Source organism: Asterias amurensis, chromosome 4 (genome assembly GCF_032118995.1).
Source record: "Asterias amurensis chromosome 4, ASM3211899v1".
Taxonomy (NCBI): domain Eukaryota; kingdom Metazoa; phylum Echinodermata; class Asteroidea; order Forcipulatida; family Asteriidae; genus Asterias; species Asterias amurensis.
This window is the reverse complement of record NC_092651.1, coordinates 8,820,662-8,845,844: the sequence shown is the minus strand read 5'-3', so window position 1 is coordinate 8,845,844 and position 25,183 is coordinate 8,820,662. Positions and strand designations below refer to the sequence as shown.

General features: G+C 38.6%; 1 protein-coding gene across 1 annotated transcript in view; it reads right to left on the bottom strand.

Moving 5' to 3' along the window:
• LOC139935704 (E3 ubiquitin-protein ligase NHLRC1-like) overlaps positions 1-19,176 on the bottom strand; it is a 47,051-nt gene extending 27,875 nt beyond the window's left edge. Inside the window, exon 1 of the mRNA XM_071930241.1 lies at positions 18,438-19,176. The gene's annotated coding sequence lies outside the window, so the exon portion shown is untranslated. The remainder of the gene's footprint in view (positions 1-18,437) is intronic.
• Between the last annotated feature and the right edge of the window lie 6,007 nt (positions 19,177-25,183).

Sequence of the window (25,183 nt, the reverse complement as noted above, 5' to 3'; positions counted from 1 at the left end):
TAGTATGTCAAGAGTTAGTTTATGAAATTGAACTTTATTTGTAGTTAATGTTCAGCCACACGCCATCTTCTACCGTCTGTCGACAACACATATTTTCGATCCCCAACTTTGATTTACCGCGAGAAACGTAATGAATAGTATATGTCTACATTAATACAAAATAAAAAGCTGGTTTTTTTTATCTCATCTGGTCTGTGTTTGTGCTTCAAGGGGATGGAATGTGTTGTACTGTCATATGCCCAACACCGAAGAATTCTTACCAAGTAGCCATCTTGCCGGAAACCCACGACACCTGGATACTTTTTTAACCTTTCTCAAACACATTTCACATGGTCTAATTTTCTTCCTTCTATTTCTAAACCCATGATTGATGCATTAAACGCGGCTGTTATATTTTGTTGAAAGTTTCTGTAGTTGTGTTGCAAATTATACACCACTGATTTCCAGCGACTTACAGTTTTGTTTTACTAGTAGGGATTTCTCCCTCGCCCGCCGCCATTGTTGCAACTATACTACAGCCACTGCTTGTTTACAATACGTCGACGAGCACATGTGTGCGAGTGCTTGCAGAACAACGTTGTGATTGACATCGCAGCGAGAGTTTATAGGTCAACCAACAACCAATGAGAACGGGTTCTTAGTAAACATTAGCATAATGAGCTCCGCCCTAAATTTTGGCAGATACAAAACCATCAAGGCGCTACTTGGGAAAGTACCCATGTACCGTAAGTGTACCATATACAGATGGTACATGTACATGTACAGTACGTATGTGTACATACGCTGTACACGTATTTATGCACTGTGTGCGCTGGCGGAATTCAGTGATGGGGACTGGAACTTTGCAGGTCGCGGCTGGCTGTAGCGCCTTGATCAAGGCTATGTTTATACTGGCTATTTTTTGTGTGTCCGTGCCAACTTTCGTCTTTTTTTGGTTTTTGGACACTTACAAGTTTGTCCAACATGTCTGAACTGTCCAACCTTCAACAGTAACCTGTCTGAAAAGTTTATTAGATTTTATTAAGCCTTATTGAGATTTATTCGGTCCTTCATGGGGGGGGGGGGGTTACGATATACTGCCCTCTATTGACTGAAACTAGAAAATGTTCAATATAAGTTACTTTTGGTTGCCGACCAATTAGCATCTTCAATCAATGTACAAAGACACTTGAGAGGTTTTGTCACCGATATAGTATTGATCGCAGAAGTGTAAATGTAAAATGAAACCAGTGTAATAAATATTCCTATGTAGCTCTACAAAACAAGGACCGGGATAAAATATGAGTCGGTGCATGAATTATTGCAAATTTTGGGGGCGAGAACGGCCAGATGAGTTCGATTATTCCCGAGCCTCACCCAAAAAATATATCAGATGACGACTCTAAGTATTTAGCGATTCACTCGACTTAATTGCACCAAGCCATAGACAGCATCTCTTGGCCGTGTCTAAGCCACGATTAACCCCCGGACACATCCCGACAGTTCACGGTCACCTAACACCTCTTCAACCTTCGAGGTGTGGGGCGGAATAGCATTTCCATATGAATTATTCTTCCTTTGCCTTCCCGAGTCGATACTTTTGACAGCATCCAGGCGTGATTCTCATCGCTGCTTCTCTGTCACCACTTTAAAAATGAACAAACACACAAATAAGATGCAAAAAAGTCTCGAGTAAAAAATAACAATGTAACACGTACGGATTTTGCACCAGTTTTTCCCCCGAAGGCTTTACGGCAAAACTGAGGTCACCCTATAGGAGAGGTATCGACACCTTGTCAGTTTGGCATGAGTCAACTCTCCACGAATCTTCACCGTCACATCATATATTTATAAGAGACTTGTTTTATAATGTCTCATCCTTTTTATGAATTATCTACGTATAGATTGAAAGGGCCCGTCGCTCTCAGGTATTATGACGGCCCCGTGTAAATTACTTCTGCGAGGACCAGTATAGCAGTGTTCACCCAAACTGTTACCACAGTCGAGCCATATTGTTATAAAGCCATTGGACACTTTGTGAACAGAACAACAATTAAAAGTTCACCGATTTACAAATAATTTACAGGGTTTCGGAAGGTAATAGTGAAAGACTTCCCTTGAAATATTATTCCATGAAATGCTTTACTTTTTGAGATTACATTAAAACAATATCAATTCTCGATATCGAGAATAACAGATTTATAATTAAACACATGTCATAACACGGCGAAACGTGCGGAAACATGGGTGGGTTTTCCCGTTATTTTCTCCCGACTCCGATGACCGATTGAGCCTAAATTTTCTGATGTTTACTGATGGTGTGCGATTGCTTTAATAGTATATAAGCTGCTAGTGTTTGCAGTTAGCTTTACAGTGAATTGAAGGTTAGAAATGGTACTGTAATGGTGAAGATGAAATTGTCGTTTTGGTGAAGATGACAAAATACCTTTGGAGAAGATGAGATAGTAATGGTGAGGATAACAAAAAGTAGTTATAGAGAAGATGATGGTAAATATGAATTATATATGAAATAGTAGTTATGGTGAAGATGAAATAATAGTTTGATGGGAATGAAATAATACAGTTATGGATAAGATGAATCAATATTTATGGCGAAGATGAAATAGCAGTTTTTGGAGAAATGATGGTGAATATGAAATAGTAGTTATGGTGAAGATGAAATAGTTGTTTGGTTGTTTGGTGAAGATGAAATAGTCGTTTTGGTGAAATAATACAGCTATGGATAAGATGAACTAAGAGTTATGGTGAAGATGAAATAGCAGTTGTAGAGAAAATGATGCTAACGATGAAATAGTTTAGTTATAGTGAAGATGAAATAGTACTTATGGAAAAAAAAAGAAATATATAGCTCTATGGTTTATACAGAGACTAAAAACAGTTTGAGCGTATATAGACCTTCCATAGTGCCACCGTACTTTTCTGCTCCACGTGGTGAAGTAATACTGCTCGTTGATTGTCTTTGTGATTGAGTGGTATTGTTACTGTATATGAATTAGCCTTGAACTTTGTGTGACTCTGTGTGGCTATAAAATTATTTCGTGAATACCAAATAATGACAATTTATTGACATATATAAACCGTTGTATTGTGTCGTATAATTTGCACGTGAAGCCAAAGGTTTGTTGTGTGGCAACGGGACAAAGTTTGCGTATTGTTAGTTTAGTGCGCGAATGGCATTTGGTGTTCGATTTTGGGCATGTGTATCCCAACATTGTGTCTTCGTTGTGCAGTTTGCGTCTTATAAAGTTTAGTGCGCGAATGGCATTTGGTGTTCAATTTTGGGCATGGTGTATCCCAACATTATGTCTCGTTGTGCAAAGTTTGCGTATTTATTAGTTAAGTGCGCGAATGGCATTTGGTGTTCGATTTTGGGCATGTGTATCCCAACATTATGTCTTCGTTGTGTGCTTAGAATCTCAATACACTCTAGAGGGTTGTAGGGGTTGAGTTGAGGTACTTCTCGACGCATCCTGGTGTCATGCGCGACTGGCCTTGTTGTGCATCGAACTAAAGTTGCTGTGTTCAATGTCGGAGTAGTGGGCACTTGTGTCCTTGACCATAGACAGCTGGCAACAAATATTGCTTCAACCTTCGGACACTCCATTGTGTGTCGCGCACGTAAACGAAGACAGTACACTTATCGTTATGAGAGAAAGGGCAGGTTGCGCCACATAAACCCAAGCTTATAATATGAATGAGTCTCATAATTAAAACATAGCTTTGCATACACGTTGTACCGTTTATTAGGCACATGGTTGTGACTTCATGAGGTTGGGACTGCTTTTACGTAGGGTTAGGGGATTCCCCTTGGGTCTCTCGGGCTACATTTTAGGTGTCACAACGACGTCATTGAGCACTGTCAGTGACGTCATTATGTATAGAACCTTCAGTCGGGCAAATAACATGATAACTTGCAGTCTTTTGTATATCGCTCGGCTTACTGCATGGTCGTTAGTAGTGTGATCAGAGAAAACAGCGTATAGCACGTCACCATGTTCTTAACAAGTCTAGTCTCTGCATTTATATCTCGGCAATATTTTTACAATGATGTCGATATAATTCGATACCAAGGCGTCACGCACAATTCACTCGTCTCAAATATTCTGTTTTTCTCTCTTCTCTTTATGCCTTGCATGGTACATCAGCGAGCAAATTATCATAATTTTGTCATGCCATTACCATTGCAATAATATTATACAGACCACTCTAATGCACAGCTTGAAATGATTGTTATACGTTCATTTCCCGTTGTGCTTCTGCCTGAATAAATAATTCATAAAAGCAACAGAGACCACATTTGAGTAGCCTTGTATACGCCATGAAGCTAATAACAATGAATACATTAGATGCAAAGCCAATCGGGCATGAACTTGAGCCAGGCTTTGTTGTCGGCAGAAAAGTGACACACCAAAAGGGGGAAACATCAAACTTGTTTGTAATATACGTACTTGTTTCATTAAGTTCACCCATCTAGAGTCATGTTGAGCGCCAATGACCTGACTACAAAGCATGCGAGTTCATTACTCTTACTGGAAAAACAGTTGTAGCATTTCTGAAAGGGAAATACCTCATTCATAGAATAGGTTTGCGGTAACACCATGTAAATACCTTCAAATGCGGTGGATATCACACAAGTTGTTCGAACAAAGGTAATGAAACGCACGAAAGTTCTGCTAATAGATTTGCATGAGCGGCCGCCAAAATTGCCATGTTTTCTGTTTTGCACGCGAAGTTTCGATGTTTCTCATTCTACTGAAAGTGAGTTCATGCTCTATACTTAAAAAACAGTGAAATTTTCTGACCGGTTAACCACAATGTGGTGGATACCGCAAGTTGTTTTCACTAACTTTGTTCTTAAAAGAACAAAGTAAGTGAAACGCACGAAAATTCTGCTAATAGCTTTGCATGAGCGGCTGCCGAAATTGCCATGTTTCACATGTTGCACGCGAAGTTTCGAATAGTCTTTCTCATTCTACTATACAGGTGAACCTACTGTTTTACCCCCTCCCCCCGCCAGTATATTTGCATGAGCGGCCGCCAACAATGCCATGTTTCACGTGTTGCACGCGAAGTTTCGGATAGTGTTTCTCAGTCTATCACAGGTGAACAGACTGTTAAACCCCCTGCCCCAGCCTCGGTTTTGTTTTGTTGATTTGAATGGATGACAACAACAAGATGGCCACCCATCTGTTGTAAGACTTGCCCAATGTGTGGAAACTATAAAGGTAGGCGTGTCCCACCAAAACAGAGGGGACCGTCTCAACCGTATAGTTTGGGCGTAAAGGACAATACCAAAGGTTTAATAGATGGACATTGGCATCGGGGAAGAATTCTGTGTTTTGTTTTACCAATACACACCGCCGTTTACTCAGCTCTCTCCTGGGCTCTGTGAAAAAAAAAATCACAGGCATACTATTTACAGGTTGGATTCGAACTCACGACCGTTGCAATTATAGAGCAGTGTATAGATCAATGGTGTTAAACATGTTGCTAATACCGATGTAATAATCGATACTGCAAATATCACGTGTGTTGGCATGCACATCTATCCGAATAGCCGAATAATGCGGATACCGTCTCATTAATCGATAACCCGGTCATGGTACCGCATGATGTTGAAACAGCTGCAGCACTAAACATACTGTGTACATTTCTTTACATTTTCCCCATTGTGTAAATATTTCTTCAAGTTACTGAGTAATATTTAATTCTGTTTGGATTGCCATATTGCGCATTCAATTCGCAGACATTGCAGTTGATACTCATGCTTTTGTAATTAATTGTCAAGTAATGCTTGAATAATTAACTAAATAGTATTTCCGAACGAAAACCCCCCAGAATTAGTTAGTGCAAGCTGCTTACAAACCCAAAGGACCTATAAGGTATATAAATTTAAAAATATAGAATTTTCCTTATTATTTTATACTAAAGATTCATTATGCAATACACCATACATTACGTTTCAATAAAGACAATAAAATCAAATAGTTCCGTTTGTAATAGAAAGAAACATTTTGTTTCAATGAGGAAGTATTTTAGAATCATACAATAGATTCATTGTGAATACACCATACATTTTTTCTTTAATAAAGACAGTGAACTCAAATAGTTCATTTTGTAATAATACCATACATTATGTTTCAATGAAGACAATTAAATCAAATAGTTCTGTTTTTAATAGAAACATACATCACGTTTCAAGGAGGAAGTATTTTAGAACTTTATTAAAGATTAATTGTAAAATACACCATACATTATGTTCCAATAAAGACAATGAACTCATGTACATGTAGTTCCTTTTGCAATATAACAATACATTATGTTTCAAGGAGGACAACAATGTTAAATACTTCCTTTTAAAGCCATTGGACCCTTTCGGTACAGAAAAAAAAAAAAAAGTTCACAGATTTACAAATTACTTACAGGGTTTACAGAAGGCAGTGGTGAAATACTTCTCTTGAAATATTATTCCATGAAATGCTTTACTTTTTGAGAAAACAGTAAAACAATATCAATTCTCGTTACCGAGAATTACGGATTTATTTTAAACACATGTCATGACACGGCGAAATGCGCGGATACAAGGGTGGGTTTATTTTCTCCCGACTCCGATGACCGATTAAGCCCAAATTTTCACAGGTTTGTTATTTGATATATCAGTTGTGATACACGAAGTGTGGGCCTTGGACATAACTGTTTACCGAAAGGGTCCAATGGCTTTAAGACACCTTTGGGATAATCTGTTGAAGGCATTAGCGTTTGAGATGTTACTTTCCTAATTTGGAATAGGCATTTAGACTCTGAAATACTTGCATTTTCATCGTTATAATTCCTATCGCGTGAAAAGACGATATAGGCGCAATATTTCACAGAACCCCCCCCCCCCCGATATCGGCGAAATATCTTGCCTGAAGAATGTCACACCTGCTTCAATAATTTTTGCTTTGCCCGGAGAAATGAAATATATACTTCCAAACTCTAGCGATGTAACATCACCCCTTAAAGAAACAGTGGTATCATGTTACAAACTTGAGCAATTTCATAGATAATTTGTGATCATGTTCCCGAGTAAACGATGCACGTCAACTGTACTGTTCGAATGAGGAAATGTTATTGAACAAGTTTGCAATGGATCTTTTATAGTTGTGCATAAATTTAACAGAGTGACAGATGTCATTTAGTATTTGAGTTTATTTGCCATAAAAGATATGCAAATAGACACAGAACAGGAACAGCTATATTTTTTATAGATTACGAACAAACATCTCATAACGACGGGAACTGAAAAGAATATTACTGGACCGAAACCCCGGTTCCCTTTGGTCGTTTAACCCCAGACTGTATAACATATCAGCAGAAGTTTTATGGAAATTTACGTTTTCCTCCTCATAGTCTTGCCTTTCCCCATATCTTTTTTCTATCTCCTTTGTGTGTAATTTTAATGAGCTTGTGTAGAGAAATATAATAACAATAAATAGTAATAAGAACAACTTGATATATATTTTAAGAGCAAACTATAATCATAATCAAACGAACTGAAATGCTATTATAATCCTTATGCGAGGGACCAGGGCCCAATTTCATGGCTCTGCTTACCGTAAGCACAGAGTCGGCGCTTACGGAAGCAGGGAATTCTGTGCTTACGGCAAGCGTATTTCACGGGTAAGCGGCGAATTTTGGCTTCTGCGCGTGTGTACTCCGCATTACTAGGCATACGCTTACTACAAGGCTAGCGCAGAAATTCGGCGCTTGCACATAAGCGGGTAATCGTGATCGTAAGCACAGAATTCGGCGGTAAGCAGAGCCATGAAATTGGGCCCTGTTTGGTCGCAATGCACTCTCCTGAAAACGTTGCTCTGTGATTTTCACTTTTTGTTCTCAAAAAATTATAAATGAGGCTGAAACTTCTATTGCATAATAGTGTGTAGGAGTTAATTTCATGTCCACCACTTGATCTACGAAAGGTACCAAAACCCTTTTAACAAAGTTTCAGCATGTGCTGACAGATGCGGACAGTTGCTCTCCTCCAAGTGCTTTAAAATGTAATCTTTAAAAGAACCTACTTTGGAGTAGAATTTCAGGGAATAACATTGATCAAACACGGGAGAAAACGCTTATATACAAGAACAAAATGACCACGAGACATTCGACTATCAAACTAAAACATCCTACTCTCTCATACAAAAAGGATTAAATTAAAAATGCATACGAAGAATAACAGATGCGCACTTATTAAGCCGACTGGCTTTAGTTTTTAATGAGATAAAAATCTAGTTAAGATACAGACCTAGTGTATGAACGTTATGGGAGAAAACATACTGTCGAACAGTATTAGTAATGTGAAATGAGTGCAATTTCTATTGAGATCTCTTGAATTTTTTACGGCGTTGTATCAGCGAAGTGTTGCGATGTAGACTGTCGTCTAGTGCGTCATTTATATTTCTGTGTTTTATTGCGTTAGGTCGCCTATTGGATGGTATCGCTGTATGTTCACTGCGTTATATCGCCATACTTCGAGCAATATAAAGGCGATTATATTTTTAAACCACCCAAATTTGGCGATATAACGCATTCAGCGAAAAAAAACAAAAACCCGCAATAATTACGGCGATCGAAACGTTGAAACTTAGATTGAAACTTATCAATGTTGTTTTGGAAATTAACCAATCGTCTAGTGTTTTCTTTTACAATAATATTGTTTAACATTGAAACTGCGTAGGCCTACATTTTGTTTTCCCAATGCGCCCCGTGACCGCTCATCGGATGTGTAAAATTACTAGGAAGAAACTGCTCGCGACAAACAAAAACACTGTCATGATTTGTAATTATTATAAGAAATTATTTACCATAAAGAATGTGAAGAGAAATAATATTATGTGAAATTTGATACAATATAATGCACCACTGTCGATTAAAGGCGAAAATTTCGGAGCGTGAGTTCACTCTCAGCTTGGAAACACTTTTACTACTTTCGCTCGGTAAATATTGTTTTAACATTACCATCACGAGTGTTGGCAATTGTTCACAGTGTTAACTTGAGCAGATTGTTTTTGCATTTTGGACGAAGTATCAATAAGTTAAAGGAACACGTTGCCTTGGATCGGACGAGTTGGTCTATTAAAAGCGTTTGAAACCGTTTGTTATGAAATGCATATGGTTAGAAAGATGTTTTAAAAGTAGAATATAATGATCCACACAAGTATCACTCAAAATTGCACGGTTTTCCTTTTACTTCGCGAGCTAACACGGTCGGCCATTTATGGGATTCAAAAATTTGACTCCCATAAATGGCCGACCGTGTTTTTCGACGAGGTAAAAGGAAAACCACGCAATTTCGAGGCATATTTGTGTAGATCATTGTATTCTACTTTTACACCATCTTTCTAACCATATCAATTTTATAACAAACGGTCACAGGACGCTTTTCAAAGACCAACTCGACCGATCCAAGGCAACGTGTTCCTTTAAACAATTCAGTACACAACCAAACTCTTCTGTTAAAGGCACTGAACACTATGCCAGGGGTATATGTTCAAATCCGTTCAGGTCAATTTTTGTATTAGTTTTACCATAAAAGTGTGCATGGTGTATGAAGTTGATCTTCGAAATAAATAGCCAATGTTTGACAGGGGGATTTGGTATATATAAAGCTGTATATATGTAAATGGCATTGCTTGTCTTTTCATAGGGATAAGGCACTGTAAAGGTCAATGTCTTCAGATCCCCCCCCCCCATTTCTATGAAGCTTGTTTGTACCATCTTCTGGTACATACATATTATGGTCAAAGTGCTAGTTTTGTTGTCATGTCTGGTTATAATTTTTCAAGGATGCTTGATCATGCTGAATCATTGCAATGCCATGTCTCTTGTGGCCATAAGTAATCATGAAGGAAACAGTAGACCTAAACCAATTCCCCCAGTCTCGACAATGCCCCCTTGATTTGCTGCGTGCGTGTGATGGTTAGTAAATGTCATTTTGCTCGCGTGGGAGCCCCTTTGTTTAGGCTCGACTCATCACCGGTTGTTTAAGAATCCTATATTTTTTTCTGCGGAAGGTGAACAATGTTTCAGCTTATGGAATTCTGTTGTTGGACAAGTTATGAAAGTGTCGCGTTTTAAGCCAATAATTAAGATAAGTTCATAAAGTTTGTTTATAGCAATATTGCTTTAGGGTATTGGTTATGTTTGAAACATGGCTGGTCCGCAGTTATAATGGGCTACTATGTCAATGTTTAGACGGTTCCGGAGCCGAGAGCAACTTAACCAACTTTCCATTGTTTCGAATTCCCTTTTCAAACTAGCGCTGGGTTCAACTATGTCCATTTCTGTTTTCGTATACTTGGTGTGCAAATTGTGCAAGATAAATTCATTGAAAAATAGGAAGTCTGTTTCTGAAAAGTCTAAAAATGAAGCCCCACCCACACCCCCTACAAGGTCTTGGCCTATACCAAGACAAAGGCTTCAAAGGGTGGTTTGATATATACTTATTAAACTTTTAAATGTTCTGTTTTGAATTGGTCAAACACAAAACCTTAAAAAAACTCAAACGGATGCACCGTTAACGCTTAACTATTGTTACAAATAATAGTGCACTTTCAAATCATATTGTTTTCGTTAAGCATTTTGAATTTTTTTTTCACACACCAGTTCGACGCAAAACATTGCAAATTTATATTTCAATCATGCACGAATAGTGGAATAGTATATGATATTAGAATAGTGTGAGCTGACCAAATAAACAAGGCTTGCCAAAATTACCATTCAGGTCCTTGATCCCATATTCAGTTAGCTCTAAATCTGCCTAGCTGCACTTGTTAACCGAATATGTGGGTTAAGTGAAAACAATATTATGACATTTATCTGTGATGGAGAGTGCAAGTGCAATGGGGGTTTAAGGCTGCGGTGAATTTGAACTGAAGTGCCCCCCGTGTAAACCAGCACTTTGGGAGAACCACTAAAGATGGACGGCACTCGAATCGGTGAGCTGCTTATGTTACAACACTAAGGGCATTTACCACGATTTATTGATTTAAATTTGTTGGCGCGTGTGTGATTTTGGGTCAGAAAAGATGAAAACCTAATACCCACGTTCCAGCGAGGGATATGGAATTATATGACCGGCTATACACTTATACTGGGTTTATACTATTGGTTGGAGTTTGTTTTTCCATGAGTACGGGGACAAATTCGGGGTGAACGCCGGGAGAACGAAAACAGATTTTGCAGTGGAGAGTTTATAATTTTTTTTCTACCTTACACCGAAGTGTATTAAAGGCAGTGGGCACTATTGGTAATTGCTCAAAATAAATATTAGCATAAAACCTTATATACTTGGTGACGAGTAATGGGGAGCTGTTGATGGTATAAAACATTGTGAGAAACGGCTCCCTCTGAAGTGACCTTGTTTTCGAGAAAGAAGATATTTTCCACGAATTTGATTTCGAGACCTCAGATTTAGAATTTGAGGTCTCGAAATCAAGCATCTGAAAGTGCACAACTTCTCGTGACAAGGGTGTTTTTCTTTCATTGTTATCTCGCAACTTCGACGACCAATTGAGCTCAAATTTTCACAGGTTTGTTATTTTGTGCGTATGTTGTGATAAACTAAGTGAGAAAACTGGTCTTTGACAATTACCATTAGTGCCCAGTAAATTATCATTAGTGTCCAGTGTCTTTAAGCACTATCTCGGTACACTCCCGGTTTCTGTGAAAAGAAATCCACAGGCAAATCGATTGACACGGTGCGATTGAACGCTGCTGGAAATCCAGTAGTTTTTGTGCTCAAATGTTATCGGGCAAGTAGAAAACCACGTGTCGATTAATGGTATAGTTCATATTCTCGACATATACTCGTTTTGTTTATGCTCTGCAGTACTGGGCCCAATTTCATGGCCTTTCTTATGGTAAGCACAGAATCGACGCTTACGGAAGCAGGGAATTCCGTTCTTACGGCAAGCGTATTTCACGGGTAAGCGGCGAATTTTGACTTCTGCGCGTGCGTACTTCACGTTACTATAGGCATTATACGCTTACATACTAGGCTAGCGCAGAACCTCGGCGCTTGCACGTGAAGCGGGGAATCTTGATCGTAAGCGCAGAATTCGGCGGTAAGCAGAGCCATGAAATTGGGCCCTGTTCAAGTCTTGCGCGTTTGGCAACTGCCGATACTAAGTTTGTCCCATCGGCCTTAAAGGCAGTGGACACTATTGGTGCATTACTCAAAATAATTATCATCTTAAAACCTTTCTTGATTACGAGTAATGGTGAGAGGTTGATAGTATAAAACATTGTGAGAAATAGCTCCCTCTGAAGTGACGTAGTTTTCGAGAAAGAAGTAATTTTCCACGAATTTGATTTCGAGACTTCAAGTTTAGAATTTGAGGTCTCGAAATCAAGCATCAGAAAGCACACAGCTTCGTGTGACAAGGGCGTTTTTTTTCTTTCATTATTATCTCGCAACTTCGACGACCGATTGAGCTCAAATTTTCACATGTTTGTTATTTTATGCATATGTTGAGATACACGGATTTTGAAGACTAGTCTTTGGCAATTACCAATAGTGTCCACTGTCTTTAATTAGTTTTACGTGTGTGCGATTCTGCCTCAATGCTTGAGTAAAACGTAGTCTGTTGGCTGTGAAAAGTACATCGTAATAGTATTGCCAGGAAAGTCAACTTTAGCCATTGTAATGCATAATGGTAAAAATAAAGAAACTTCGAAAATACGACTGGATCTCCGTTTTGGCAAACTGACGTTCTTTTTTCATTAAACCTAAGCAAGGGTCGCACGCATTTGGACGTGATTCGCAGTTGGGAATTCTAAAGGAATAACCATCGATTCTGAAGTTTTTTAAATTTTGTTCACGTTGAACTTTAACAAATAATTTGATTTATTTGAACGTTTAAAGACAGTGGATACTATTGGTAATTGTCAAACACCAGTCATCTCACTTGGTGTATCTAAACATATGGATAAAATAACCAACCTGTGAAAATTTGAGCTCAATTGGTCGTCGAAGTTGCGAGATATGAATGAAATAAAAAATACCCTTGTTACACGAAGTTGTGCGCTTTCAGATGCTTGATTTCGAGACCTCAAATTCTAAACTTGAGGTCTCGAAATCAAATTCGTGGAAAATTACTTCTTTCTCGAAAACTACGTCACTTCAGAGGGAGACGTTTCTCACAATGTTTTATACTATAAACCTATCCCCATTACTCGTTACCAAGTGAGGTTTTATGCTAAAAATTATTTTGAGTAATTACCAATAGTGTCCACTGCCTTTATATTGTACTTATAACGAATATATGTTTTTTTTCATTTTCTATATATTAAAACCACAAGGGAAACTGACTGGATGAATTTGTAATTGATTTTGGGGGTTGAACAAAGAATTTAATAGAGTGGGATTCGAAACAACAACCTCCAGATTAACGTGCCGGCGCTCTACCAGTTGAGCTGTTTTTCATTTTCATGACATCTCATGACAGTTTGCTTTAACTAATTTGTTTTTGTTGTTTTCTCGTTAATTGATTCGCGCGAGACTTGCACAGTCTCTTACCATCGAATGCACTTGACCGATTAAGGTCACCATGCGATGTTTTTTTCCTCAATCAGTAAAATGAGTTGTACTTTGATCAATCTTCTAATTGGTTTGACACCATTAAGTAGGTCTGACGACTGCTCCCTGGTTCCTGGGGGGGGGGGGTAGAGGGGGGGGGGGGATTACACACTCATAGCCCACGCAACTCGTTTGGGATTCGAAGCCAAGACGTTCCTCCCGAGACCTTTTTCAATTTAGCAATCCACTCAAAACGGCATTCGAATTTGCAGCATCTTTTCGCTTCAATCCTTATTGTCCATGTACTCTGCTAAATTGAATGGCAATTTTGCATGGCTAGAATGAATTTTTACTGAATATAAATGCTGTATTATGGTCGTGCATGGAGTGCCTCAAAGTGAACTAGATTGAAGGTTTAACTAAAGAGGCAACATCACTGTAATACGTATACATGGAAGCAAAATAGGGAGTCTGTTTATCAAAAAATAATAGAGAAAACTACATTACCTACAGAGATGTAATCGTGTATGAAATGCATGCAAGGCCTTGTCTTAATCAATTGACTTCGGCTTCAGCTACAACACATGCTAAATAAGAGGAGTTTTCAGCGATCTTGTCTGGTCACGGCCACTCCCAAGGCCATTCATTCTCGCAATGCAAGCTTTTTTAAGTAAACATTGTGCCGGTACGGTACCTTTATTCACTTATTTAGTGATTGAAAGAAAATCCATTCGAAACCAAAAGCAATCGAAATGTTGATTGTTTTACAATGAGGAAAAAGGTTGGGTTGAAAGTACTTTTGCTGATTAAACCAATGTAACTTTCGTCTCGCCATGTTCTTGCCGTACAATATCCGACCAAGGGAACGTTGTTCTACACTACTGAGTGCTTTTAAAGTAATTTTTCATGCGGAGAAAGACGGACGGAACAAGCTTTCGACCGTCTCACCATTTCAACACCGTACGATACCAACTGACATTTGGGGATGTTAATATGATGTCTACAACATACCTTGTACTTTGAAGGTAATTTTTCATGCGAAGCGAGACAGGTTTACGGAACAAAACATCATGACAAACGAAAGGGTTTGATTGTCATACATCAAGTTTGGAATTGTTTGCTTGTTGGGTGGGGATATTACTAGGTAATATGGCTCACTTGTTATTCAAGGCCAGCTGGTCCACGGCTGGATAATCTCATGGAAACCTAATGTGACCCAGGGATTGAATAGTCTCGGTCTGCAAGCTATCAATGCTTTAAATTGTATATTATTTCATAGAAAATTCATTTATTAAGTGTATACCCCAAATGTTCACAGGCTTGTTATTTTGTGCATATGTTGAGATACCCAAGTTGAGAAGACTGGTCTTTGACATTTGCCGAAGGTGTCCAGTGTCTTTAAAGGCACCGGACACTATTGGTAATTACTCAAAATCACTGTAAGCATACAAACTTACTTGGTAACGAGCAATGGAGAGCTGTTGGTGGGGTAACAAAACATTGTGAGAAGTGGCTCCCTCTGAAGTAACGTAGTTTTGAGAGAGAGGTAATTTGAAATTATTTCTCACTCAAATATTTGAATTGAATATTGCAACCTCAGCTGAGGTCTCGAATTCAAGGCTTTTGAAAGCACACGACATGTGCGACAAAGGTGTTTTTGCTTCCATTATTCTTTCGCATTTTCAAAGTTTTTTTTCATATAATGTTGAGATACACCAAGTGAGAATTCTGGTCTTTGACAATTACCAAAGGTGTCCAGTGTCTTTTTAAGTCCCAAACCTCCCCACAAACAAATTTTGTTTATTTTGATGGCAGCAATCGTTTATGAAGTCCACGACCAAAAAGCTTCAATCGGTTTCGTTGGTTTTCACTAGAAGCCTGTTCACCTATTACCAAATTTGATGTTACGTTCACAATTTTTTTGTGAGGTGTGTTTTAAACTGAAAACTATAACTGAAAGAGTGTGGGGAAAGTGACTCTGGCAAAAAGAAAAAAACGAGGTTTTTACCAAAAAGTGTTTTATTGTGATGATTTTCACTGATTTGCCAGTGTTGTCAATGTTCAATTATGTTAAAGGAATGGGATATTTTTGAAGTAATCACCGAGTTTTAGAGGGGGTGTCGCGCACAATTTAAGTTTTTCGACAGAACTGTTTCTCTCATTCTTTATCATGACCGCATGCAGATTACAACTGAGACAGCTTTTTTAGGTTCATCTTTTATTTATTTTTTACCAAAAAGAAAAGCATTGCGCTTCACTTGATGTGCCCTTATTGTTTAACCGTGGCAGTTAAAAACCAACCTTTTGGTAAATGTCAACCAACTGTCTAACCCCAACCCGTAGCATTTACAAACGGACACCAGGGAAATTTGAATCTTCATAAGCTGCCTCAAGGCGATCCTTAGAGATTCGCATTATAATTGTTTCGACCTATTTTTTTGTATTGATTTATAAATCAGCTGATTATACATGATGATCATACTTATACCATGACTTTGTTTAGCATAGACCCATCTAAATGAAAAGTACTCACTGTCTTACCCAAATCATTGCAGAAGTATGAACCATATCAGTAAAGACCCTTGACACTATAGGTAATTATAGATCAATTTCACTCACTTGGTGTATCTCAATATATGCACAAAATAACAAACCTGTGAAAATTTGAGCTCAATTGGTCGTCGAAGTTGCCAGATAACTATGAAAGATTCGTCACACGGAGTTGTGGGCTTTCAGATGCTTGATTTCGAGACCTCAAGTTCTAAATCTGAGGTCTCGAAATCAAATTCGTGGAAAATTACTGCTTTCTCGAAAACTACTTCACTTCAGAGGGAGTCGTTTCTCACCATGTTTTATAGAATATCAACCTCTCCGTATTACTCGTTACCAAGTAAGGTTTTATGCCAATAATTATTTTGAGTAATTACCAATAGTGTCCACTGCCTTTAAACGATGTAAGTTTAATGTAATTATGTGGACATTGTGTTTTGTGTTACAAAAAGTACCCAAGTTCTCTAAAATATAAATTTAAAACAATCGAATGATTCCAACAACCAAAGGTACACTTTAAAAGGCCTCGACGGGAGTAAAGGATTTGATAAAGGATTATACATATTTAGTAATGCGTTCTGCAAACATGCCCTATAGTGTGCAGATCTGACTCATCTGGCAATGATACATATTAACTTCACCCACACCCAGCAGTTTGGGGCTCGATCGATCAGAACAAATTCCAACTTTCTTTAAAAAAAAAATCAATTTCCAATGGGCAAGGAATATTTATCACCCTGTTGCTGTCCCTTAAAGACGCCATGTCAGATTTTTGGCCCCAAACTTTGAAATATATATTTTTTTGAGTGAATGGTATTTCACAGAGTATCACCCGCTCTAATGAAAAAAGTTTAACTTTTACTTTTAATGGTCAGGAACCATAACAAAAATTTAAAACGTTTCTTATAAAACACATAAGAGGTGGTCACGTGATAATATTGTCGGGATCCCGACGAAAACTAATTTTGAGCACTTTACTTCACTGCTACTAATAATTGGCGGACTTTTTCGAGCAATGGCTCAAATGAAAGCTTGTAACTTTCTCGACCCCAATCAAAATACCTATTAAATTTTTAAATCAAAACTTTTGGGATCTGACATAGCATCTTTGATAAAGCTCCGATTGTGAAATGCCCTGCTCAAGTGTGTTCTCGTACTCACAAGACTCTTAAAGGAACACGTTGGCTTGTATCGGACGAGTTGGTCTATTAAAAGCGTTTGAAACCGTTTGTTATGAAATGCATATGGTTAGAAAGATGTTTGAAAAGTAGAATATGATGATCCACACAAGTATCACTCGAAATTGCACGGTTTTCCTTTTACGTCGCGAACTATCACGGTCGGCCATTTATGGGAGTCAAAATTTTGACTCCCATAAATGGCCGACCGTGTTAGTCGACAGGGTAAAAAGAAAACCACGCAATTTCGAGGCATGTTTGTGTAGATCATTGTATTCTACTTTTACAATATCTTTCTAACCATACACATTTCACAACAAACGGTTACAGAACGCTTTTCAAAGACCAACTCGACCGATCCAAGGCAACGTGTTCCTTTAATAGAACTGTCACTTGTGTGATACCATCGCGATGAAAGTTGAGTAACTGCGAACCGACAGTCGTATCAACTCCAATATTGATTTGCGAGTATCGAATACATATTTAAGGTGAGCCTAATAAAGTAACCCAATCTGGCCGCACGTGGAGCGGCGTATATTACGTTGAAATGCGATATCGGCTCATAAAGTGTCTGCGCTTGCGCTTAGGTTTCCGGCGTTCATTCCAAACGCACATCAATTGAACACATCATGCAGTTAGACTTGACTATTGATTGTTTTATGAGTACCATAGTTCTAATGTTACTTACATTTATAAATGCTAATTGTGTGTGTAAGCGCTGTTTACTCGGTACTTTCCCGATCTCTGTTAACAAAATCACAGGCATATTACTCGGTGGGATTCGAACCTACGACCTTTACATCTAGAGCAGTGTCTTAACAAAGACGACCTCTTTTTCAGAGGACTCGGGAAAGTAATGAGTATTTAGTGTTAACACACATCGGTGTAAATGGGTAAAAACAAAATAAATATCCTTTATCACCGATGCAATTTCCATCTACATGTTTGTGAAAAACATCCTTGTTTGCTGTTAGTTGATAACGTAGATGTTATCTTTAAGTATACCAATAGTTTTCATTTTAGAAAAGACAGTTGCGCGGATAGCATTTTCTTTTCTTTCTTTCTTTCGATATACGCATGCTATCCTTTTATGCACTGTCCTAATTTTTAAAATTTTATGACAAGTCAACTTCACCAAGTCTACTTACCGAATTCAGTCACAACAACTGTACAGTCTGTCTTTTCCTCTGCTTGTTGGCTAAGCCCTCCAAAAAGACACCGGACAAATTTTCCTGGCAACTCCGGGCCGATGAACTCCGAGGGAGCGGGCAGGCCGTACGTACGAGCTACCGTTCCGTCTGTCAACTCTTCCCGTTCCAATTCTCTCACCGCGTACACTACTTTCGGCGTCGGGGTCAGTCCAGCGCAGACAGCGGTCTTTAACGGTGTATTGACTTCCCTCGTCTTCAGTGCGAAGTGTCAGCCTGACGGAAAAGTCACGACGTGTTTTTTTTTCTTCTCTGATTGTAGGTCACTTTGTAGAAAACTATAGAACTGTGTTTACTGTGCGATTGGCAACCATGAAACTTGACCTTTTCTACGTGTTTTGGATTGTTTGTATTTACTCTTTTGATGCGTCGCTGACTCACCGATGGTATCCCGTCTCTATTGTTATGCTATCCAACTACTATATATGTGGAACTTCTCATGTGAACTCGAACCGATCAAAATAGCCTTCAATACCAAGTTCACACTCACGGTTATATTTCACAAGCAGGCGAAACAGCGACTGTCTTCTTCATCCTCTTTCCCTCGAGTGTGTAGTCTCTCTTTCCTCGTCTCTGACGCAGCCCCAGTTTGTTTGCTGTGTGTGTTCACTCTGAGCACTACTTTGCCGTCCGTGCCATCTATATTCACTTAATGCCAATACTTCATCACCATCATCACTTTGATCGTTTCATACCGATAATATTCGCCCCGTGTGAAATCGCCTTCTTTTATTCGCCAGCGGAGCGTGATGGGACGTCGCTAGGTTCACCCGACGGCCGTTGCATGTCGTGTCGGATTATGAATTCTGAACAGTTGCAAAGAGCGAACGATTTAACCCATATAAAAGGTTGGACTAATTGATTCGAGAAACATTTTCTCCCTGATTATTCTGACGTCAATGTGACGTCGGTTGAAATAGGATCGGCCATTAAAGTCGCAGCTGCATCGTTGCTACATCGTTGCTGCCTTCATTGGATTGGTAATCAATGGTTGGTTGGTAGGTTACCATTCTGCTCATTAGTTTCAAGACACACCGTGCGAACAAGAATGCTCCATTGGTTTCTTGGAAAAATGCATTCAGTCAAAAACATAAGTTTCGTGGATTATACAAAATACACGTGATTCTGTAGCTAACATAAGTTCCAAGTTAAAACAAAGCACTTGTGAAATCAAATTTGCACTAGGCTCACCTCAAAATTTTTTCAGTAATGCATGTACTGGCATCCCAAAGTGCTCACACTAATAGAGGAAACTAATTTGTTGAATATGTGGCGACGCAGAAATATATCTAATGAGGTCACGGCAGGTTTAACAACTCTACGTTTCGATCAGCATGATTTGGTTGTCTTCATGAGAGAGAATACAAAGTGATACTTTTTTTTTTTTTTTTTTTTTTTTACAGTACAGCCAGTCCAATTTAGTTTTTTTTTAAACTAAAGACGCACACCACGTTGGGATGACACGACGCCATTATTCAAATCCAAGGTGTCACTTTAGTATGTCGTCCTAATTCTCTATTAGTCTAATTAGGAACTGGTATTCTTCTCTTCATTGTAAAACTATCATTCCAACCATTATAGTCACATTACATGCATTATAGACGATGTGACCTTTGTTTACAATTAGTGTGACCTTCTTTGGTAGTCTTGCAGGCAAGATACTGCACTGGTCATATGGGAAGTTGTGGAAGTAGTTTGAAAATAAACCCCCTTTCAAAAATTGGTAAGAAAGTCCATAAAATGTAAGATTTTATGTTTTCTTCCATTAGGTTGTGTACAAATCGTGCCTGCATGAAGTCCAGGCTATGTGGCTTTTTTTGTAAACATGTGATGTCACAGGTCACATCGTCTATAGAGAAGACAGTAAAGTCAGTTCGACATTTGACATTCACTTAGATTTGTGCAGCATTGCCTACTTTCTATTTTTGATATTTGACATTGGGCATCCAAAGGCCTGTCCCAATGTCCAATTTCGAAGTAGAAATTAGACGTTGGCTGTACACACGTTCGTGAATGTCAAAATTTCCAACAGCAATGTAGAAATATATTCGCTGTACAAACGTGTAAGTGATCGTCCAAGCGTCAAATAAAAAGTAGACATTCGCTGTACAAACGTATGTGAATGTCCAATACCGAAATAAGAAATAAATGTGAAATCTAATGAACGTTACAATATAAAACTAGTTTTTATGAATACATATTGGTTTGGCTTTTAAGAGTATAGTGTGTTATTTAATTCCAAACACGCCAATGAGCGTGTCATAAAGGAGTGTTCATATCCAAAAAGTGCTTAAGATTTTTCTTCTTTCTAATCTGTCTGATTCTAAAACTCAAGGGTAGGCCTGATTCATTCCAAACCGCTAGGTTTCACAGGAGCATGTCATAAAGAGATTGTTCATTGATTGAAGAGTGTATAAACTTCTCTCCAGTCTGTCTCTTAAACTTAAAGGCATTGTACGCTATGTAATCACTAAAAATAATTTGTTAGCATAAAAACTTGCTTGGTAACGAGCCATGGATAGCTGTTGATTATGGGTGCGTTCGTTTAGCTTCCCTGGGTCATCCCCGGTGTGTGTGACGGTTTTTTCCCAGGACGACCTAGGGTAATTATCTGCACACGTTCGTCCTGGAAAAAACCCGTCACACACCGGGGTCGACCCGGGGAAGCTAAACGAACGCATCCAGTATAATACAATGTGAGAAACGGCTCCCTCTGAAGTAACGTAGTTTTCGAGAAAGATGTAAGTTGTGTGCAACAAGGGTGTTTTTTCTTCTATTCACTTGCAACTTTGGTGACCAATTGAGTCACAGATTTGTTAAGGTATGCATATGCTGGGGTACACCAAGTGAGAATACTGGTCTTTGACAATATACCAAAGTACCTTTAAGGGTATGCCTATTTCATTCCAAATTGCTAGGTTTCACAAGAGCATGCCATAAAAGGATTGTTCATCATTGGAGAGTGTTAGACTTTGTTCCAATCTGTCTGTTTCTAAAACCGCATTGATTGATGCACGGTTGATTGTATTCTACAGGACAGGCCTATATCATTCCAATCTACTGGCTTTCAGGGACAAATATCTGAGGAATTACTTGTCGGTCTATTTTGCATGAGAACGTTCATTTGAATCATCTTGTTTTTCTATCAACGTGAGACAAACATAATCTACACAATTATTGCAAACATTGTTTTGAGCAAACGTCTTATCGGTTTGTGTTTTGTTATTATTTACTGCTCAACACTCGGGAATAAAAAATACTATTTTTAAGAGAGAATACCAAACATGTACGTTCCCTTTAAAATAAAAGCTCTCCTTAAAAATTATTAAATTTCCATGCAACATACATTCCTTGAGTCATGGTCAAAATATGCTGTAAACAAATTGTCAGCATTAGAATAAAACTCAACGATGATTTAAACAAACGAATAACCACATTCATGTTCAGAAAATGCTTCCTTTTCCCCCCTGAAACCCTTCATGATTTTGTAAAAGCTGTGAGATTTGTAAGATTTTGCCTCTAAGCCTTCGAAATAAATGAACTCGAATATGAATCTTATTTTAATTGATTACAAAATTACAGCAGAAGTGTTACAATGTAAAGTTGTTACTGTCACAGACAAACAGATGCATTGATAGTGCGCTTATGAAAATAATGTAGTATTAAAATGAATGTTTTTTCTTCTTATGCGGCTAGTTTTAGAATGTATTGAACATGCAGCATTTATAGTGGCTGCTCTTAAAACAAAACCAAGCAAAGCTTAAAGACATTATACACTATTGGTAATTGTCAAAGACCAGTCTTCTCACAATGTTTTATATTATCAACCTCTCCCCATTACTTGTAATCAAGAAAGGTTTTATGCTAATAATTATTTTGAGTAATTAGCAATAGTGTCCACTGCCTTTAAAACAAAACTAAGCAAAGCTTGAGGGCATGTTACATTTTATTAATAAAGATGCGTATGTAAAACACTGTACATTTAATAAACTAGAGCTTAATTTGTAAAAACGGGAGTACACAATTTACTCGAATGAATTTCCTTCTGCTAAACATCAAACAGCCGCCGGTGAATGTTTCCCGACCGCAGTAACTCGTTGCCAATTGGCGGAATAGACCTATAACACTAGCAAGGAGCAGTGATGGCTCGGTGCTCGGTACAACTTTCAGCGCCAGGTTTTTCACGAAAACACCCGGGTGCTGAAAGGGTCCAACACCGTGACGTCTTCAAAAATCACGTACTGGAGATGAGTTGTAAACTTGTTTTGTCTTTATTGACTGTAGTAGTCTCTGTGGTACAAATGGCACCTCTGCTCGGGACTGTTACACACACACGTACGTGTGAGTCACCCGTTATTACGTTCAATTGAGTGTATAGTGTACGTGTGAATTCCAAGCTGCCAATTCTCGGCTTTACTCGTGTGAATACATCAACATCACGTTTTGCTGGCAACGTGATAACATTTGACCGTCTGGGGAGATTTCCTGTCACTGGGAAATCATCGTTGAATCATTATTGATGAGTTCTTGTGTAGATGACCACTTTTTATGGCAAGCCTGAAATTGCACGTGCACTTCCATGAGAAGGTTTTTTTTTTTTTTAGAAGGGGCACAGAGGCCAAGATCAGGGCAACAGAGGCCAGTCCTGCAGGGGAGTAAATATGTGTCAGAAACGGCTGGATTGTTGTCATTATTTGAACCTACGGCTTTTTAGGGATTCGAGAAGAGTGCACACAATCAGAGTCGAATCCGGATGTCTTGTTGTGGTTATGTGAAGGGCGTTGGATTACCAGTCCTGTGTTGTTAGAGTGTTGGTTCGAATCCTGGTTGTGACAGTAAGTGTCCTCGACTTGGACGCTGAACCATCATTGCTTCGTCCTTCGGATGGGACGTGAAGCCGTTAGGTCCCGTGTGGTGTAAAAAAACACACGTATGAACCCATTTAAAGCTAATGCGTTTCTCTTTTGTTTCACTGGAACGTGGCTCGATACCCGGGCAAGACCCTTGTATGTGGATTGGTTTTTGTCGGTCCCTCTGACTGCGTGGTTTTTCCATAGGAGGTTTCCTCCCACGTCTAAACTGAAATTTGTCTTCTCTGAAAAAGGTTGTGATGTTTCCATAAGGATGCTTTGCTAACTATATAATTCAGATTCAGATGTGTTTTATTGAAAAACAAAGGGTATGAATGAGTCTGCTCTCAATGTTACAGTGCTGTATAGTACACTTGAAGGGAAGCTGGGGGCAAGGTCACTGTGAAAGTGAAAGCAGACTATTATAACTCAGGCATATGCTCGCGGGACGGGGATCAAATCTAGATGAAAGTGCAACACGCCAGTGCGATAATGCCAACTTAATTTGCCAGGAGTATAGGGATAGATTTATTTGCACTTGGAACCTAATCGTGGACCCAAGAGAGTGCGATTCAACAAGTCACGCTCAATATTGAAGGGCCATGGAAGATTGCTTCACAAAGAGTATTACGGTATAGCGTTGTAGTCATTTTATTTCCTTCATTGACAATTCGCCCACGGGCAGAACGGATTGGAGGACCTTGAGATTTGACTATTGTTAAAAAAAGACTCATCAACTATTTTAGTGTACGATCATAAAAGTATTTCCTGACACTATAGATTGAACTCTGTACAGATTAGTAATTAATTTCCCTTGTAGTCGATACATTAATTTGTGTGTAGTTGATAGTCATTTATGTGTCACAGACAACGGCATTCTGTGGATAGCTGCATGACGAAGGAATTCGGCAGGGTGCATCACTGCGTCGTAAAATGAGAATATTTTTTGAAAGACCCTGGACACTATTGGTAGTTGTCAAAGACTTGTCTGCACAGTTGGTGTATCTCAACATATGCACAAATTAACAAACCTGTGAAAATTTGAGCTCAATTGGTCGTCGAAGTTGCGAGATAATAATGCAAGAAAAACACCCTTGTCACACGAAGTTGTGTCCTTTCAGATGCTTGATTTCGAGACCTAAAGTTCTAAATCTGAGTTCTCGAAATCAAATTCGAGAAAAATTACTTCTTTCTCGAAAACTACGTCACTTCAGAGGGAGCTGTTTCTCACAATGTTTTATACCATCAACCTCTCCCCATTACTCGTACCCAAGTAAAGTTTTATGATATTAATCTTTTTGAGTAATTACCAATAGTGTCCACTGCCTTTTAGCAAACATGGTCATAAGTGTAAAGAAAGTGTCAACAAATTAATTTAGTTTTTAGTGTTAAAAATCGCACTTTTTATAAATGCGGTACAGTATGGTACAGATTGGTAGTGAAGAAAAATGTGTATGAAGGACGGCCTCGTGTCCGCAGAAAAAGTTTGCCCCGAACGCTCAAATTTCATTTTGACTCGGCAAACGTGCGCGCGTTGGAACAGTCCCCGATAAAACAATCCATCATATTATAACTGTCCTTTTTACGGAAACTTAACCACGCGATTTGATAATTTTTCCAAAAGCTTTTTGTGCGAGATAATAAGGAAAGAAAAAAATCCACCCCTTTGCGAATTTGTGTGCGGTTAGATTGTTGATTTCGAGACCTCAAATTCTAAATCTAAGGTCTCGAAATCAAATTTGTGGAAAATTACTTCTTTCTCGAAAACTATGGCACTTCAGAGGGAGCCGTTTCTCACAATGTCTTATACCACCAACCTCTCCCCATTACTCGTTA